The 20,385-nt window shown below is 46.8% G+C and overlaps 1 long non-coding RNA gene across 1 annotated transcript in view; it reads left to right on the forward strand.

Annotated features, from left to right (window-relative positions):
• Positions 1–20,161, forward strand: part of LOC138580222 (uncharacterized) — a 221,200-nt gene extending 201,039 nt beyond the window's left edge. Inside the window, exons 2-3 of the long non-coding RNA XR_011304209.1 lie at positions 19,632–19,727; positions 19,831–20,161. This is a non-coding gene — a long non-coding RNA (uncharacterized lncRNA). The remainder of the gene's footprint in view (positions 1–19,631; positions 19,728–19,830) is intronic.
• Positions 20,162–20,385: the final 224 nt, after the last annotated feature.

The raw sequence follows: 20,385 nt of genomic DNA on the forward strand, positions 1-20,385 counted from the left end.
TCGTGCATCACCTCGTCCCCCAGCTGCATTGCATTAAGCTGCGATGGAGAAATGCAAGTTGAGGCATGGCCCTCAACCGTATAGAGAACCTTGCTTCCAAAAGGCGTGCATCGTTTAAAAAAAGCACCACTCCCGTGGATTCCCGACGGTGGTGCACATTACATCGAATATCCGTGCTTGTGCCAGAAGTCGGAAAAAAATCCTTCATATTTTTTTTTTTGCTGAGTAGATCTAGTAGGGCAAAGGGGGTGGTTTTTAAACCCGAGAGCGAGCTCTTTGAAGCTACACCCAGCCCAGACCCATTGTACTTTCAAATGTTCCTGATTTACAACCGACACTCGTATTGCACTGGAGCGCTCCGAGCGTCTCCTGCCACCACAGAGGTCGATGGAGCTGTGGCATCACGTGGCGGCATCAGAAGTTTAGTTTAGTTTAGTTTGTTCATTTGTATTGCGCACCAGACCCGAGGGTATGAGAGCGCATGAGCAGCAAGGTGATTCAAAGCTTGGTTACAGTTTGCTTATACTTTACATTACATAATTACAGTGTGACAATGAAGGAACATGTGTACAGTTTGGCAGGAGAGAATGCAGTAAATATATTTAAAGAATTACAAATATTTACAAATTTAGTATTACAAATTTACAGATTCACTTAAAGTATGCAGCGCGGAGAGCAGCCGCGTGGTGTTAGAGGTGTTAGTGGTTCGTGTTCTTTAACCAATGGATGTAGTTGCGTCTAAAAAGTGAGTAAGATTGGGGAGTTCTGAGCGATGATGGTAAGGAGTTTCAGTGTTGAGGTGCTTTCACCTGGAAGCTGTTGCCACCCATTTTGGTGCGTTTAAACCTGGGGACAGTGAGCAGATTAGCATTGGAGGTTCTGGTGGGTCTGATGGGGGTGTGTTTGCATATTCTGTCTGTCAGATAGCGTGGGGCAGCATTATTCAGGCATTTGTGGGTGAGCAATGCTACTTTAAGCAGGATTTTGTCTGTTGTGCTGAGCCAGTTATGGGATTTCCTGATATGGGAAATGTGTTCCCTCCTGGGAATATTGAGCGCTGCCCTAAGAGCGTTGTTTTGTAGCGTCTGAATTTTGTTGGTGATTTGCTTGGTGGCTCCTATGTAGAGGGCGTTACAATAGTCCAGTTTGGATAATACCAATGCTCTGGCTAGTGTAGTGCAGCTTTGGGTGGAGAGGAAGGGTTTGGCTGCTCTTATAAGCTTACATGTGTAGGCCGTAGAGGATGTCATCGAGCTAACCTGTTTGTGGAAGGTTAGGGAGGAGTTGAGGTATATTCCTAGGGTTTTTACTTCTTTGGAAACCTTGATTAGGTTCCCATCTATGATGAAGTTGGCATAGTTGTGGTCGAGTTTGGTTAGGTTGGAAGTGGAACCAAGGATGATGAGTTCAGTTTCGTCATCATTCAGGCATAGACTGTGCGAAGCCATCCATGCTTGGATGATGAGATACACCTTGTTTACCAAGGCCAAATCCTGGTTGTAATCTCCCGTCAACGGGATGAGGATCTGTGTATCATCGGCGTAGTTAGTGTAGGTGATACCCAGGCCATCTAGATCATCAAACAGGGGCTTCGTGAACACGTTGTACAGAGTGGGGGAGACTCACGAGCCCTGTGGGACTCCACACGTAATGGGGATGGGTTCGGCAGCGGCAGAGGAGGAGAAGACTCGCATGGATCTGTTGTTGAGGAATGACTCAATCCAACTGATGGCTTCTTGTGAAAAGTGGGCAGCGGAGTCTAAATGATTACATAGGATTTTATGGTCAACTAGGTCAAACGCCGCGGAGAGGTCTAACAAGAGTAGTAATGCAGTTTTCCCGTTATCTCTAAGGACGTCTATTTGGGCTTTCAGATCTATCAGGGCGGTTTCAGTTCCATGTTGGGGTCTGAAGCCGGATTGTCTTATTCCTAGAAGGTGGTTTGTTTCAAGATACTTTTGGATTTGTTGGTATGCTGTCTTGTCTAGTATCTTGAGCAGGAATGGGACGGTGGTAATCGGTCTGTAGTTGGTTGGGATGGACGGGTCGAGGGAGGGTTTTTTGAGGAGAGGGAGGACCCAGGACTCTTTAAGGTTACTGGGGACTGTTCCTGAGGAAAAAGAGGCATTGATGAGTCTGGTGATGAATGGCGAGAGGTCTCCTGCCGCGTCTTTAATGATTTGTGGGGGGCAGAGGTTGCCTTTTCAGTTGGAGGGTTTAAGGCCAAGAATTATTTTTTCTACTTCGAGAGAAGAGACTTTGGAAAAGCTGAAGTGAGCAGTGTTGGGTGTGTGGTGTGAGGGTGGAGGGCTCGAGTGGGCATTGATGGGGTTGGTAAGATTGGTGAGGGAGTCTTTCGTATTTTTAATTTTTGTTTGAAGGCCAGTGACTTTGTTGTTTAGTGCATTTTGGACACTGGTGCACCATTGTTTGTTTTTAACGCAAGTATCTGGGATTGTTACCGGGGTTTCCAATTCTTTCAGGATAGTAAATAATTCTCTGGAGCTGGAGTTGGATTGTGAGATACTCTGGTTATAGGATTCTTGTTTGGCCGCTATGATTTCTTTTTTATAGTTGGCTGTTATTTTGTTAAGCAAAAGTTTGTTGTGGTCAGTCGGAGATTGTCTCCAGACTTGTTCCAGTTTACTCTTTTCCAATCTAAGGGTTTTAAGATGGCTGGAGAACCATTGGTTGAGGTGCTTTTTTGGTTTGGATTTTCTAAGTTTCAATGGTGCAATGGCATGTAAGGCTATGCGCATGGTGTTGTTATAGCCTTCTACGAGGTCATAGGGATTAGAGTCTTGGAGTTGGCTAAGTGTAGGAAGAATGAGTGGGATCAGTTTTTCTACTGTAATATTTTTTTTGCTTCTCGTATGGATGGCTGGGGCTAGTGCCATGTTGGTTGTAGGGCTTGAGGCCTCAAGTGAGAAGGAGAGGAGATGGTGGTCGGTCCAGGATTGGGGAGTGTTGTTAGTGATCGATACGGCACAGTTGTAGTCTGCTATCCAATCAAGGGTTCTCCCTTTGTTATGGGTGGGGCTGGTTACTTTTTGTGTGAAGCCTAGTTCAGACAGGGTGTTACTGATGAGAGTGGCTTGATTGTCTTTGGGGTCTTTGTAGCCTAAATTGAAGTCTCCTAAGAGGAGGCATTGTGAGGAGTTTTTTAGGTTGTCGGTAAGGATGGCATTAAGGTCTTCCTCGAAAGATCCCAGGGGTCCAGGTGGTCTGTATAGTAAGTGAATGGATATTGTTTGGGAATTGGCGGTGGGAAGCTTAGCTGTAAGTGATTCACACGATGGGAGGTGTGTAGCGGAGTTAAGTCTGATGTTAAGGTGGGTCTTGGCAATGATGGCCAAACCATCGCCTTTAGCTTCAGTTCTGTCCGCTCGGATGATGGTGTAGTCAGTGGGGATGGCTAGCGAAAGAGCTGGGCCTGCTAAATGAGATCAGCGATGTCCATGGCATGGGCAATCATGGAGCGTGCGTTGATGAGGGCACCTTTTTATAGGTAGGGTGTTGGCTTTGACAGGGGTGGGGGTGGTAGCTGTGATGAGCGCTCTATTGTTGGTTGTAGTGGAGTTGACGGGTTTAGGTTTGGGTTTTTTTAGCGTAAGGTTAGCGCAGGTGCTAATGGATGTTCGGTATGTGAGTATGGATTGTGTGGAGTCCCTGGCTCTAGGCTCGTGTATTTTGGGAAGTCTGGATCGTAATCTGGTCAGCCTGTCCGAAAGGCATGGGGGAGCGAGTAGGGTAAGCATGATTGTGGTGCTGGGCTCTTTGAGGGTGGGTGATGTGGTGCATAGGCTGGTCAAGTTAAGTGGTGAGCTGGGCAGGCATGCGGAATTGGTGATGTGGAGAATGATTCTCAGTAGTATAGAGTAAAGGCCCGGGAGGAACATTGTGTGAGGTGGGTAGGGTGCAGTGTGTGTCCTGTCTAGGGTCAAAATCTAGCAGTAGGCGCGTAAGTGTAGTCATTGCGGCCTGCTTGGAGTAGCACCCAAGGCGGCCCGCCCTCCCCTCGCTGCTCCGAGACTGGAGGAGGGAGACTTCATAGCGCCAGGTGCCGAGGCACATTCAGGAATCGAATGGCTTCGCAAGCCATACATTGTTCTAGTGCAAAGAAATCCGCAAATTCCAGCAGCAGGTTCAAATATCACACTACTGAGTTTGGAAGTCCGAAGAAGAAACTGTAACAGCTGCGTGCTGCGGATAAATGTCAGCGTCTAACAGTCTTAATCAAATGAGTGCCCAGGCAGGCGGACACTTACCTAATGTGCAAGAGATATTCTCTACCTACCGCCTTAACACTCCTGCCAATAGACCGCAGCAGCCGGCAGCAACGCTGCACCACTTTAAAATCTCGCCTGTTTGGTCATGATTGGCAGTGTCCCTGTGGATCACGTTTCAGTTCTCTTCCAAAACCATGGCATGCATGGGCATATCCTCAGCAGAGTAGACTTGAAACACCATTTTTTCATGCTTCTGAAATCAGGGTTGGGAACTCCGGTAATGCCTGCTGGCATTTCTCATGCTGAAAAATACTTGCAGGTTCGAAACGTTTTCTGCACACCCTATCCAAGTAACCAGCTAGTCACCTGCCCAGCATTGGATCCGCCCCTTTGAAGCATGCGCTTTTCAATCCTGGATAATCTTTTAGCTCTTTTTGCTCATGCAATGTTTTGTCTGCCCCTCCTGTATGTGGTTGATCCAGCAGCCAGCTAGATAGCCGTGGACTCTACATTTACAATTGTGAAGCTAAAGGTGCACATTCAGGTGAATTGACTGGGCACATGGACCATCAATCTCCCTGTGACTGTTGGGGGACCTGTGACTAAGAACCCAATGGGGAAAATGTGCACACAATTGAATTTTAAGTAACTGCGAACATCCAGTTAAGTAATCGCAAAGACAGAAGAATATTCAGATGGCTGAATTTTCATATCTCAATTCCAGTTTGTTGACTTTAAGATTGGATAAGCAGGAGCTAAAATCAGTTCTTGAGTCTTCAGCATTAACCTGTGACAAGGAGCTATTAATGCGGAACAAGGCGCAAGTGCATAGTGTTTTCGCAAATCTAACTTCCACAAAAGATAGGAACATATAATTGTGTGCATTGTTTGTTACCCATTATGCTTTAAATGTCGTACAGATGTGTCCTAATGTTTATAGATTGTCCCTAGTAGCTGTTGTGCCAAGCTATCCAAGCTCTTCTACGCTACAAATAGGAGCTAAATAGCTCCCAGCCCCCCTCTTTCCAGGCCAGAGTCGATCTCTTTTGCATATAGCTTTTCATTTGTTTATCTCAGACATTGACCAAACTTTCTCAGAAATCAGACGCTTCCCTCCTAGTCTAGCAAACTTACCATCGGGAGACTTTTGTATGCGGATGATGTGGTTCTGTTGGAACAAACCCCAATTGGGTTACAAAGACAATTGGAAGCGCTTCAATCTTATTTCAAATCCAACGGTCTTGTGATTAATCCTAAAAAATCCATGATTATACTGTTGGGTGAACGTAGGGCATGCAGTGGGAAGAAAACCCTGGAATGGCAGCTACATGGAGTAAAAATTCCTGTGGTAAATTCCCTTACTTACTTCCCGTGGTAAATTCCCTTACTTATTGGGACTTATTTGGGAGTTTGTATGAACACAATTGGCACGGACGCCCCAAGATTGGATTAACTGAGGAGAAACCTGGCTGCCCCACCGAGAATTCTCCTAAAGAGATACAGTTGCTTCTCGATGCTTCCATAATTTCCTTTTATCACCTGAAAGTAGCCCCAATTGTAACCTATGGAGCAGAATCTTCCTTCAATTTTAAAATGGAAAATTGGTTGAAGATCGAAGGGCTATTCTAGAAGACAATCCTAGGACTACCTAAATCAACTCCCATACAGGCGGTTCGTATGGAATTGGGGCTGACATAATTCAAGGCCATAGTTGTCTGGAAAACCCTCTCGTTTTTTAGGAAGTGCATAGAGGAAAACCCAAAGGGGGGTTTTGTGGTCCTGAAAAAGGCTTTATCAGAAAGAAAGGAACCAGCTTTGACGGAATGGGAGTCTAACTGCAAAGCTATAATAACAGACTTAGGAGAATCTATACAAGCTCTGGTTGGAAATCCTGACAAAATCAAAAGGAAACTCTTTATCCAGGACTGGATTCTGACCCAGGAAGAAAGATCCAAGTATAAACGTTCTGGGAAACCGATCGATGAATCATGAAAACTAAACATCATACCCAGGTATTTACGCTATACACGCATTTCGCCGACCTATTTTTGGTTGTGGTACTTTTCATCGCCGGACTTTACATCGCCAGAAACCCCGTTTTTTAATTTTTTTTTTTATTTTGGGGGGTGTTTTGTTGGGGTTGGAGTATTATTATAATAGTAAGGGGAGGCCTGGGGGGAACCCCCCTCATAATAAAAAAAAAAAACAAAAACAGGGTTTCTGGCGATGTAAAATCCGGCGATGAAAAGTACCACGACCAAAAATAGGTTGGCGAAATCACGTAGAACCATATTTACAACTCTTTCTCAATTGGTTCTTCAGGGAACAATTTTTGTTCTTTCGACTAGACCTATTTTCAACAGAGACGTATTATAGTGGAATAAAGGGGAAGAACATTTGGTAACTAGTAGACTATGTCAAGCACCTGATTCAGTTGAGACACTGAAGCACCCTGTAATGAGTTGCCCGGCCTTAAATACGCAGCAACCAAAATTAATGAGTGAGGTAATTGATAAATACAGCTGGAGATCTCAAGAGGAAGGGTGGAAGATCCTTCTGGCCAGCGAAAAAGTACCCATAACAGTGGCCCTAGTTAAACTTCTAATCACTCTCTTTGGCACTATTAGAGTACCTTCTGGAGAGGTGGAGTAAAAAAGGAAGGTGTTGTCAGTGGACCTGCTCCTGTTATACCTGCTCTTGATTATCTTGTTTATTATTTCATGTATGTTTTTATTTCTGTTCGCTTGGATTTTAATGTGACTAAAGGTTGTCGGTTTTGTATAACCATGTGTAAGTCACTAAATAAAAAAAAAATAGCATTCTTAAATGCTCTTTGATTTTATGCAAATGCAGCCCAGAATCCTCAATTTTTCAGTTTACGAGACAACACGCGTTGGTATCCTAATTTACAGTAACAATCTTATGTCCACATTACATATTTGGCGTGATCATTAGAATTAAACATTGCACATTATTCCTAAAGCCAGCTTACTGTTTGCCGCAGATTCTAGTAAACACTCACCTGCCTACGTGACCGTCACATAGACGGGGAGGGTGAGATCAGTATACAATGGGTACAGATAGAGTAATGATAATTCAAATGCTTGAAATTGTGACAAGTAACCATCTCATTCTCAACTCGGGGAAAACCGATCATGGTGTCTGGAAAAATACAGCCCTATTACCACAACCATCTCCCTGTCCACCCTCCCTTGGTCCATCCCCTTCTACCTCCAGCTCAGTCAAAAACCTTGGATGCACAATGTACTCTAACCCACTCCTGTCCCACCACATTAACAATGTATCCAAATCCTGCCACTTCCACCTCAAGCTACTGAGATGCATCTTTCCTTATCTCATCTACCCCCAAAGACCTGACAGCAATGATGTCCATTGTCATGTTTAGACTTGACTATGCAAACTCCCTATACCTGGGTGCACCTGCTTACCAACTAAACAAACTCCAAAGAGTCCAGGACTACGCAGCAGGCTCTTCCTTGCCCACAAACAAAGGGATCACATTACACCTGCACTCCGCACACTACACTGGCTGCCGATTGGGCAACAAGCCCCTTTGAAAATCTTGTGCATTACTCTTTGAGCCGTGCACAAAACCAGCCAAAATACCTACAAGAGAAGATAACACCCTACATGCCAACCCGCAACCAGAGGTCAAGCAGTGCCCTCCTCCTATTGGTCCCCCCTCCAAATCAGCCAGGACGGCAAGCCAGCCTTCTCAACCGTGGCATCAACAATCTGCAACTCTCTGCCTCCCCTCACTCGACAAATGTAAGACTGCCTGACTTTCCAAAAAATACTCAAGATTTCCCCTAAATCGTGCTAACGCCCCCCTCTGACTTTAGACCCTCTGCGAAACCATGCAGCGCGGCCAACTATCCACAGCTAGGGAAGGGCCAAGAACCCACTACAACAGGCAGGTAAGAATGCCCAGGACACAGAACCCTGGGCCTAGTAGCACTTGTGTTATAACTTATGATTGTCTTTGTTTGTTTGGCAATGTACTAGGCTCGGCAGATTGGTAATCTTCTGGCGAGCCCAGATTATGTAAGGGACAGCAATGCACTGTTCCTAGAAAACTCTAGCCAGGCCCTGCACCTAGAATTCTCATCCATCTGCTACACCTGAAAGTTTCAGATACGCACTACACTTAAGATGATGGCCTGGTTTTAATGCTTGAGTATCTGGGTTCTTGGAGGATCCAGCCACTTATTGCAGGAAGTAGTCAACATTTTCATTGACCTGGACGTATCTGCCTACTCATAAGCTTATAATCAACGAGCAATACCCAATCAGTCAGACACAGGGATGGTAGACAGAAGATCTGTAACGCCTTGGTTCTGGACTGCACTGACATGACCTTAGTATTGTTACCACACACAGCAGCCCTAGCCATGCCTGGACCCAGATTATTCAACATTCCCCTGCATCTGGAAGCAACTACCCCGTACAGCAGGTGGGAGGTGGCCAAACAGAGCATTGCATGAAGTGTTGGGCCGGGAAGATACGGCCATGTATTGAAGCTGGAACTGAGTCTCATACTTGATTACGAGGTTCGGGTAGGCACAGGAAGGCAATCGGGGACAGAGAGGCCTCATCCAACTCCACGGATACTTGCACATACCTCCCACTGCCCTGACTCTCTGCTCAGCACCACCTCCTCTAGAATGCAGCTACCCCGACAATTCAGCCTAGCTTCACACATCCTACTTGTTTCACATACCCTGCACACTACCTCCAGCATTACAATACAGCTATGCACCACAAGAAATGTGATCTAGCTGCACACATTCAGAGTACACACACGCACTATTGACTGCACTGACTATCTCCACTGACCTGTACACTTGTGTTCAACATACATCACATTGAGACCATACCAATTGTGAAAGGCACAAAACAAGTGCCCATTACCGTAACATAATATAACATAACATACAAGGCAACCCCACAGCACTCCACATAAGGTGGTGTGTGCTGATCTCACAAAAGAAAAGGTAAGAAGGATAAAAAGTATCCCCTATCGTTGGGAACATTAGTTCTCACAAGGAAAGTAAAAGAATTTAAAAAGGAAAGCCCAAGGGCTCCCAGTAACATTGCACAAAATCACCATAAACCAGAGTCAAATGCACCCCTCTGCGGAATTAAAAGCCATTAGTCTGTCTTGCAGGTGGTAACAAGACTTTAATCTTTACAGAGCATGAGGATTAGGGAAATGGCACAAGACTCTGCCATTCCAGGCCAGCATTCTGTTGTCGTCCTTCGCTGACTCCCAGGTCCTGAATACTGATGCTGTGCCTGGTGCTTAAATACTCTTGACTTGGTCACTGGATACCAGCAGAGCTCCTCCAAACTTGTCTTTCTTGCCATACAAGGGATGCTGCAGTGTCTCCAGTGTTGCATTGCCAGACTCCCTACTTAACATAATGCTGTATTAGCAGGAATACTTTGTCGCTCTTGTTTAGCATAATTTACTATGTTATAAAAATTCATACATAAAAACATCTCCCCGCCATTCTCTCAACATTAACTCCATAAAATTATATTTGATGTGGTCCAATAACTTCTACAAAAAAACACTTGTTTTTCTAATACTCTGTGCTCAGTCTCCATTGGCCTGTGATTGACGGGAACAGTTGCTCAGCCACTTCGTTCTCTCTCTTCAAGCCTTAGACTCAGTGACGCAACACCGCACACAAGCTCTGCGATCTATTCTGAGCGCAAGCACATTCCTTTTTGGCAGAGAGCCTGCTCTTTACGGTGCTTTAAAGGAATGGTTCGGTCAGAAATATTATTGTCCCTATGGTTCGGCCATGTGCTTTTAACCATAATTCGATCGATTGTACAAACATTTCATATGCACCTTACCCGAGTTTTGGTCTCATGAACACAAGCAAAATCAGGTAGCAGGGCGTGGCCATCTTGTGATAATATTATCACTTGCCGCATTGCCCTGGGTGACCTGCGTTTGCAGAACTAAATCATTTCCCCGCCCCTGAGCCTGACATCACCAAATCATTTATATTCTCCGCCTCTCTCTGTGACATTGCTGGCCAGCGTGGCCAAACGTGCCCAGACGTCACCTACGCAACTAGACGCGGAACCCGGAAAATAACACACATCCTCTCACAGCGCAGCGCGTCACAATTAGGAATATGAAACTGTACTTTAAAAGGAAACAACAAGCTGTACAATTGGTAAAGTACATTTATTTCACATTAAATGTTTCGATAACATTCGGCGTGTGACCAAATCAATTAAAATGGAACTTTTTTTTTTGCTCTTGTTTCATAAATCCGCAATTTTTTATTGTGAGTCACGCGCTGTTCCTTTTGGGTACACATGGTGTTTGTTTTGGGTAAACGAAGCACTTCGGTCACACAGTGAATTGCAAGGCTGGTGCTTCAACTTGGCACTAGACCACCGTAAAGGTTGTTATGTTGCTCCTAATCATCGGTACTGCGTACGGACATATTGGACCTTGTCTGTCGTCCCAAAATACGGTCAAGTAGATCCAGTGATTGACATGTGGCGGTTGAAGAAGCCATCGATCGGTGTCTGGAATAGATGACAATCGTAGAACGGCACGATGTACCTGTTTGCAAAAGATAAAAATCGAAAAGTGTCTCAGTAGCCGATCTTTATTACAATGAATCATTTCCTTTATTAGCGCAGAGGTGACACAATGTGAACCGAGAGAATGTGGAATATCAAAGTACTCTGCTATTTGCTTCCGAGGATAGTGTGAATGAGAATGTTCAGCTCTAAACCTAATGCGTAAACTGGGGCAAGAATTCGAGGTGCAAAAACAATGTAATGGTAATGATTTATTAGCGTAGAGCCAGGGAGAAACGAGTGGTGGTCTACATGCGTCTCGATGCTGGCCTGCCCATGCGCCCGGTAGATAGCCCTGCACACAAAGGTTGTACTAGCACTTCATTGCAATATGCCAAACAGAACAAACATGTACAATATCACCCAGCAGTAACCGTCAGCTATTCGTATTTCGATTAGTTCTGGTATAAAATGGTCTAAAGAGAAACTTACATTATATTCGGCATTTCCATTCTCTAGGCGTAATGCAGACCGTAATGCAGACTCCTCCGTTCGTGTCAATGTTTTCTCATAAACTGAACATATATGTAACTAGGGGCAGTTTCGGAATGGGCAACCTTATCATATCATACGTTATTACACCCCACTTCAATTCATTCCCTTTCGGAATGGTCCCTGCCTCTCAAGGCCAAAAAACAATAGAACCTTATACTGTGCGCGAGGGGGCGTGGCTTGATGGCTACGTGAGAGGACGTTTCCTGGTGGAGCTCCGGTAGATCCGTCATTGACGAAATTGTGCATACCGACAGCACATCTAAGGACACATGAACACTGGGGGCATGCATAAAGCGCAACTTCAGCCCGAGCGATGGTGAAATAGAGAAGTGAGAGCTGCAGGACGGTACAGAGTGCCTGGGACATGAGAGCCCACAAGATGGCCGATGGAGGACAAAGGATTGTGAACGCCATCGCAGCGTTCGAGTGGTCCCGACTGGCCGGCGAGGTGCGCCTGGATGCCGAGACCCGTTGGAGGGCTGCTCGGTGCACCCGCATGACAGAGAGCCACGCCGAATAGACGGTAGAAATTGCGTCCCGTGGCCCATAAAGAAATATCGAAGGAGTTTGCCCAGGCTACTTGATTGAGCTGTGCCGAAAGGGATCGCCCCTGCAGGCATAACGGACCGCGGAGCACACATCGGGAACATCGGCGCCCCAGGCAAGACACTATATCTCGTGTCTTTAAACAGAGCAGTAGCCCTGGAGCCCCCCAAGCAAAGGGGGGCGGGACGGAGCGGGCTGTGCCACACCGCTGCAGTGGGACAGGGACGCCAGAGCCCAGCAGAACCGAAGTACGCTAAGGACAGGGGCACCCGAGAACCTCGGGGGAGGCGCGGACCAGGTCCCGTGAGCGGCGCTCTGCCGGGTGTCAGGACACTGAAGGACGCGCTCCGTAGCGCTGGATGTAAAACGAAGTGAACACCCTGCACACATATGAAGGCTCGCAAGGTAAGGCCATAAGTGCGAACTCGGACTCTGCAGAATATTTCCATCGCAAAGACCGAGGGACTGCTATAACAATCATTAGCAGGGGGAGATCTTAGTGCCAAGACAGAGAACCGCACAGAGAGGCCTGGAGGCCGGCGGGGTTAAAAAAGAAGATTTTTTACAAATTTGCAAGCCCAGAGTACACCTGAAACCACATGAACACTGAGGGCATGCACAGAGTACTACTTCAGTTTGGGTGTTTGGAGAGATGGCTGCCGGAAGGGACGAAATGCCTGGGACCTGGGAGTCTGCAAGATGGCTGATGGGGGACAAAGGATCGTAAATGTCACTGCAGTACCAGACACGGTAACGGGCGCCCCCCTGAGTTGAGGGGCTTGAGAAGTATACCTGGAGCAAGACTGTTTGCTAGAGGGCCTCGAGGCTGACGGAGTACGGGAGCAGGAGGGTGCTAGGTCATTGGTTGTACGGGGTTACTGGCAACTGAAGGAGATACAGTGGGAGCCGGTGGAGCGAAACTATGGGAGCACAAGTACGTGGGAGGACACAGCCCATTCCAGGTGTGGGGAGAGCACTGAGGACACACTCGAACACTGTTGAAACGGCCCCCGATACGCCAGAGCGGCCTGGCGCCACGTGGATTTTCACATGAGGAGGGGCGCTCCTGGCATACACCCGAACAGCACAGCAGGATGTCTAACAGAATTGTCAAACCCAAGAGCAAACAGCCCACGTTGGAGGCTTACGCCAAGTCGCCCTCGAGCGCAGAAGGGGGCAAGAGCAAAGACACAACTGCTGCAGTGGCAGAGACGCCAGGCACGATCCTTGGGAGACCAAACTGGGCTTGGCAATGGATGAACTGAAAGTGGGTCTGGACCTCAAGATCGGACCGATCCAGGTGGAAGACAATCTGTTCAGACAAGATGTGCGGAAGCTTGAAGAGTGCACTGGAAACCTGGAAAAGGAGATGGCGCCGCCCACGGATCAGAGCTCCATGCCTTTGTGAAGCACATGGGCAACTTGGATAGCAGGGCGGAGGAGGCGGAAGGGCGCGCTAGATGCAATAATATACGCATTGTTGGTCTGCCAGAAGGAATGGAGGGGCCTAATCCAACGGAATATGTGGAATCCATGCTCCTGCGGAACTGGCGGAGCGCTGACTCGGGGGTTCGCAGTTGAGAGGGTGCACAGGGCCTTGACAAGGAGACCGCCCCCGGGGGCCCCCCCGCGGCCGCTGATCGCAAAGATCTTGAACTATCGGGATCGAGAGAGGATACTCCAATTTTTCTGGAAGGGAGGAACGATGGAAAGAGGGCCTGCGAAAATCACGGCGTACCCGGACTATACTTTGCACGTACAAAGCAACTTCGGAGCGGTGAATAGGAGGCTGAGAGAAGCCGGCTACCGATATATGTTGCTTTACCCGGCCAAATTGAAAGTGTTCTATAAGAATAAAACTCTGTTCTTTGAGACGCCGGAGGACGCTATGGACTGGCTGGACATGCAGGGTCGCCCTCAGGAACCGGATATCCAGACGACTGCAGCTGAAGATACGCAGCACGTAGCTGGGTCACCCCTGGCGACATAAAATAAGACATTAAGACTTGAATTTAGCATCATATAAAGCTGATGGGGAATGTGTTGCGGCAATACATGCCGGCAAGATCCGTCAGATGCTACAATTTTAAGCAGATGCAGACATTGGGACTTGAATATAGTGTAAAATGAAGAATGTTGGAAATGGGTTGCAGTAAACTCGTGCTGGTAGGATCCGTTTGATGCAACTATCCTAATTAGTTGAATGGGAGCTCCGGGAGACAATCCTTAAACCCCTTAGTAGTACATTTAGTTAGGTCACTGTTAGATCGCTGACACCCCGCGGGGTCCTAGTCTTCGGTTACGAGATAGGACCAGACGTGGGTGGGCCTGAGATCCAGGGATGGAGCTGGGCATTTGTTGGGTTGGGTAGGGTGGGGGAGGGGAAGGGTTATGTGCAGTGGGGTAGAGTTTGGGATAGGGAAAGGGGGAGGTTTTGGAAAGGGGAGGTTGTTGAGGGTTGGAGGGTTAAGAGTCGTACAATGGGTCATCCGGGAAAATATCGGAGAGGAGGGGGAGTATATCGAGTAGATGGCATCGGGTAATCTCAGAGTGGCGACCTGGAGTGTGCGGGGCCTCAACAGCTATCTGAAACGCAACAAAGTGATGATGTATTTTAAGAGGATGCGCATTGACATAGCCTTCCTACAGGAGACCCACCTCACCAAGGAGAAACTAGAGGTGGTTAGAAGGAAATGGAAAGAGAAAGTCATAGGTGCCACATACTCGGCATTCGCAAGGGGGATGATCACCTGGTTGGCACCGCATGTGCCGTTTCATTTGCTTAGCTCGACTATAGACTCAGAGGGCAGGATGGTGGTGGTGGCGGGGATCCTGGAAAACCGGGAGGTGAACATTGTAAATTTGTATGCCCCTAACCATGATACGGCGGCATATTTCAGGTCCCTATGCAGTAAAATTAGCCCCCTGGCGGGTGGCGCGATGGTGTGGGGAGGGGATTTCAATTGCACCTTGAACCCCAGGATTGATAAATCAGATATCAAACCAGGGAAGCCAGCGCCAGTACCTAAAGCATTGAGGACCCTATTGAGAGACCTTTGTCTGGAGGATGTATGGAGAAGGTTACACTCAACTGATAGGCAGTATTCGCACTATGCTGCGCCACATGACCTGCATACAAGGTTGGATTACGTGTTTGCTGCGGCTGAGATAACTGGAGAAATGGTGGGGGCCGAATATAAGGCCAGGGTACTATCCGACCACTCGCCCTTGGTTGTGGAGTGGCAGCATCAACCCCCCCAGAGCGCATATCCCGACTTGGAGGCTCAGAACTGAGGCACTGCAAGATGCAGAATTTCGAGAGTGCCTGGGGTGGCTATCGAGGAATATTTTGAAATTAATATGGGCAGTGTATGTTCTGTGGGAACAGTGTGGGAGGCATTCAAGGTGGTGGTGCGCGGGGTAGCCATATCAAAATCTAAAGGGCTCCAATGGGGTATTGAACGGGAACTGCTGGAAACGGAAAGAGAGCTGGAGGGCCTCACTCGTAGTGAGGAGACCACCCGTGAGAACAGCGCTAAGATAAAGGACTTACAATTAGCTTGTATGGAATTCTGGGATAGATTATGCAAACTAAATTATAGGAAATATACAGAGAGGTTACATGCAGGGGGGATAAGCCTGGTAGACTACTGGCCTGGCTATATAAAAATGAGATTCCCTGTTCAGTGATCAGAGAGGTCAGGGATGCGGAAGGTCGAACTCATAACACCCAAGAAGGGGTAAATGGGGAGTTCAACAAGTATTACAGGCGCTTATATGAGGATATAGGAGAGGATGTGAGCCAAGAAATACTGGAAACAATAGAGGATGTGGGGCTGCCCACCTTGGATGACCTAGAACGCGCAGATCTGGATGCCCCTATCACTGTAGACGAACTGGAGGCAGTGATCCAACACCTCCCCACGTGTAAGGCGCCCCCGGGTCGGATAGGTTACCCAGCGAATTTTATAAAACATACAAGCAGGAGCTACTCCAGCTGCTGCTGGCTATGTTCAATGAAGCCTATGAGCAGGGAGAACTGCCGGCGTCCCTCCGTGAGGCGGTGATCGTCCCGCTCTTGAAACCAGGTAAGCCGGATACGGAATGTGGGTCCTATAGGCCCTTCTCCATGCTTAACCAGGATAGCAAAATACTTACAGCAGTGCTAGCCAATAGATTAAAGAGGGTTATCGGCAAGCGGATACACCCAGACCAAACGGGTTATGTCCGAGGTAGAAACATCACAGATAACCACAGGAGACTGCACCATATTATTGATCAAACTAAGGAAGACTCAGGAGAGATGGCCATTGTGTCGCTGAACGTGGTGAAAGCTTTTGATTCAGTTAGGTGGCCGTGGCTAAAGGCAACCCTGAAAGGGTACGGAATGGGACCTGCATATACTAGATGGGTCCAGTTGCTATACAGTTCCCCGATTGCGAGAGTTAAGACTGGCCCCACAATTTCAGCCAAGTGGCAACTCAGCAGGGGGACCAGACAGGGTTGCCTCTGGTCACCCATGTTATACATCCTGGCATTAGAACCGCTAGCAATATGCTTGCGGCAATAATACAGAGAGGTCGGGATCCGCACGAAGGGGGGCACACACCTGATATCATTGTATGCAGACGATGTGCTTCTCTACCTGCGTTACCCGGAAGAAAACCTGCAATATGTGCTGGAGGTGATGGACCGCTATGCCACCCTTTGGGGCATATCGGTGAACCCCGGGAAGTCTAGCTTGTTCCCCTTGGGAAGGTATAGGAGCACCCCACCGGCGGGGCTACCTGTCCTGCGGATACCCTGGCAGATCGTGACATTCAAGTATCTGGGGGTGAACATTTATCATAAGATGGAGATGGAGCATAGACATAATACTGAGAAGGCGATTGAGGGTATTAAGAACAGTATGGTGTTCTGGTCTAGGTTACCCCTGGCCATGATGGGGAGAGCAGCTCTGCTCAAGATGGTGGTTCTGCCCAGACTCTTGCACTTTTTTGTGACTGTCCCATACTTGATCCCCAGACACTTCTTTGTGAGACTCCATTGCATGTGCAGGGGCTTCATATGGGGCAACTCCAGGAATAGGGTTGCCCTGTGGAAGCTGCAGAATACCTGTGATAAGGGGGGCATTAACCTGCTAAACTTTGAATTGTACTTGCATTTGGCGGGACAGCTGTTGTATGTGGCCAGGTGGCTGTCTACGGAGGACTCAGCGGAAGCTAGGCTCTTGCGGGGTGACTCAGTCCCATATTTGATGATGGCAATGATGATGGGGAGGGGGAGATTATTGGAGATGGGCTGGGAAGTTTGGCGCAGAGCATGGAAAACGGTGGGCGACCCAGACCCGCTCTCTCTGCAGGTCCCGCTGGTGGCTCTATTTGATGATGACCCCCAATTGTTTGAAGCAGTCCGCAGATACTGGGAACCGGTGGGTCTAGCCACCCTCAATATTGCAGGAAGGGGATTTCAGTGGTTGCATGAGGAGACCAGGGGTGCATAGCGGCCAATGTATTACATATATCAGGCTCTTGAAACGGGTAAGGGGGAGGTGGACTGAGACGGCGCTAGCGGAAGAATCTGATGCCACCCTGGAAATGTTGTATGATGTCTCAGAGGGAGGACACAAAATATCTAGGATATAGGAGCTCTTAAGAGCAAAGGCAGAGAGGGAGCTACTCCAGCTGAGGCATTATTGGGAGGAGGAGATTGGAAAATCCATGACCGATGGACAATGGGACAGAGTACAGAGATACCACAAAAAGGTGTCTCGGAATGCGAGACTCCAGCAGATCCAGCTATGTATCACCCACAGAGCCTATTTGACCCCTGGTAGAATAGCCAGGTTTGGAGGCTCAGCCATACAGAAATGCCTTAGGTGTGGAGAGAAGGAGGCAGGGATGCTGCACATGTTCTGGGCTTGCCCGGAGGTGCATAGATTCTGGGAAGAAATAAAGACGAAAATGACCAGCGGGGTGTGGTGCTGGACGTGAGGTCTGCTGGGGGATGCATGCTTGGTAATTTCCCCAGGCCACGTAATCTAAAGAATATAAACAAAATGAAGGACCTGGCATATGTCCTGGCCAAGCGCAGGATAGCAATGGGTTGGAAGTCAGCTCATAGGCCTAGAGTGGAGACATGGTGGGCGGACCTCTTGAGATGGGCAGAAGCTGAAACTGCAGTCTGGTTTGAAGCGGCCACCGGGGGGGAGAAGAGGAAGTGGGCCCCCTGATGGCCTGGAGGCAGTTGGTGACCTCGATGGCTACACCTCACCAGGTCAGACATGTAACAGAAGACTCAGATGAGTCAATAAGCACTGAGATTCCCGAAAACGCTCACAAATATGACACTGATGTTACGGCTTCAGTTTGTGGGGAGAGGGAGGGGGGGGGAACGGGAAATGTAGACCGTGTTGGGTTTGTCATTGATTATGAACGTCCTCAAAGGTGTAATGTTTGGCATGTTGTTTTAAAAATAAAAACAAATTTTAATTTTTTTTTTAAAAAACCTTATACTGTGCACGGGACGCGTGGGCCTCCCAGCTCCCAAGCAAAAATTCAAAGCTGGTGACCATCACTCAAAATGAACATACATTCTTACTTTGCAACATCCCGTGTCAACGCATCCATGAGAACATGAATTTTGAAGCACGGGCACAGGAAATTGGGGGCTATCACTGCTCGTTGTTCGTGGCACTGCTCAGCTGTAGGTGAAATTTGCCAATGACAGAATGCCCCCTATTCCCAAATTATAGTCGGTGTAACACGAAAACTGAGTCAAAATGTGTTTAATAATAGGGCCACCTCTGCTTATCTGTTTTGTGGCCTGGTTCTAATCCCTTTTGTAGGTCCAGCAGTTATTCAGCTTTTTGCGTAACTTAATTACGCAAAAAGTTATAACCTCGCGCAGCAATAATAGCATTCGATTGTGAGAATTATCATCAATAACACTTTTACGAAGGTATTTATATTAGATACCGTGCACTTGTAAAGAGCCATTATCCTCTCAATTTCTAGTTGTCGCATCTCAAGATTTATTTTGACAGATTGGGCGAGTATTAATCCTTGATACCATTGGACAGTACACACGCTACCATCCGTGCGGCCAGCCGAAGTTATTGAAAGCACATTTTTTGCCTTCTCAAAAAGGTATTTATTTAATTGGAAACAGCATGAACTCAATGTTTCGTATGTATTAGTTAGATCGAGTTCACAATAACAGATGTCTCAATTTAGATATTACATATTTTGTCTGCAATCAAGATGTTCCTTTTTGCTGTGTTGCCCGAATAAGTTGACAGAGAATCCTCTTTTCTATTAATTATTGGCCGTGACATTTCAGCATTCACACTGATAGTTCAGGTTAGCACTATATCTTGATACCATTGGGCAGGACAAGCATTAATGTGCCCGTGGCTTGTGGAAGCTAACGAAAGCGTTTTTTGAAAGACATTCATTCATTTACAAACCTCATGGACCGAATGCTCCTTGTACAATTGTTAGATTCAGCTTAGAACAACAGATGTGCCACTTAAGGGATTATATAATTGATATGCTCCCCTTGTTTTTCGTTTAAATAAGCAGACGGAGACCAACAGAGGGGGTGTTCATATGACAAATGGAGAGGTCATAGATGAATTACTACATTTCTTTATTCAATGAATAAAGTTAAATAATTGGAAATACAAATCTTCAAAATCTATACATTATTCAACTATTTCTTTTTCAGTTCAAATCATTATGAAGACTCACAGCCTGGACAATTGAATTTCGTCCATATTCATACTAAACTTGAGGCCACACACGTCTACCAAGTAATTGAAAGGTTAGTGGAACTTGTTTCATGTGCACATCAATAGAGACACCACACTATAACTAGTTTTTTTTTATCATGTTACCAATACGACTTTTCTCGTTTGGGTTTTTAGATTGCTACCTGTGAAGGGCACCAACCAATGAACTACCCTTGACACCCAATCCTGGGTATTCTCATATAAAGTCCTGAAGACGGGTCCAGCACACTTCTGATAGCATCTTCAAAACTGGCTACAGAGTTTTTCATGTTCAATCAATATTGCTAGGACCTAGAAACACACTTCTCGGTGTCGACAGACAAGAGTCAAGGACAAGTTAACTGTAATTCGAGGTTTTATGGAATGACAGGATGTTCACCTCACATTCGTACTAACCTCACAACATCACCATTACAGGATGATTGTGTCAAGTTCAAAGAAATTGTTTTGGGTTGAAAATACTAACTTTCACTACATGTTTTTTTATGTGATATGTATAAACTAAATGCATTTGTTGTCTTTTTTAATATAAATCTTATTGAGTGTTTTGTATTCATAAATTAAAAGATGTATATCTCTATTGTTTCTGTCGCTATTAATCAATCGACATGATAGGTAGCACTGTTTGCAACTAGACACACCTAGCACATGTGTAGGCGGGTAGCTGTTTTTGGTGTTAGACGAGTCACG

Source organism: Ambystoma mexicanum, chromosome 3p, assembly GCF_040938575.1.
Source record: "Ambystoma mexicanum isolate Mex_15411 chromosome 3p, UKY_AmexF1_1, whole genome shotgun sequence".
Classification (NCBI taxonomy): Eukaryota; Metazoa; Chordata; class Amphibia; order Caudata; family Ambystomatidae; genus Ambystoma; species Ambystoma mexicanum.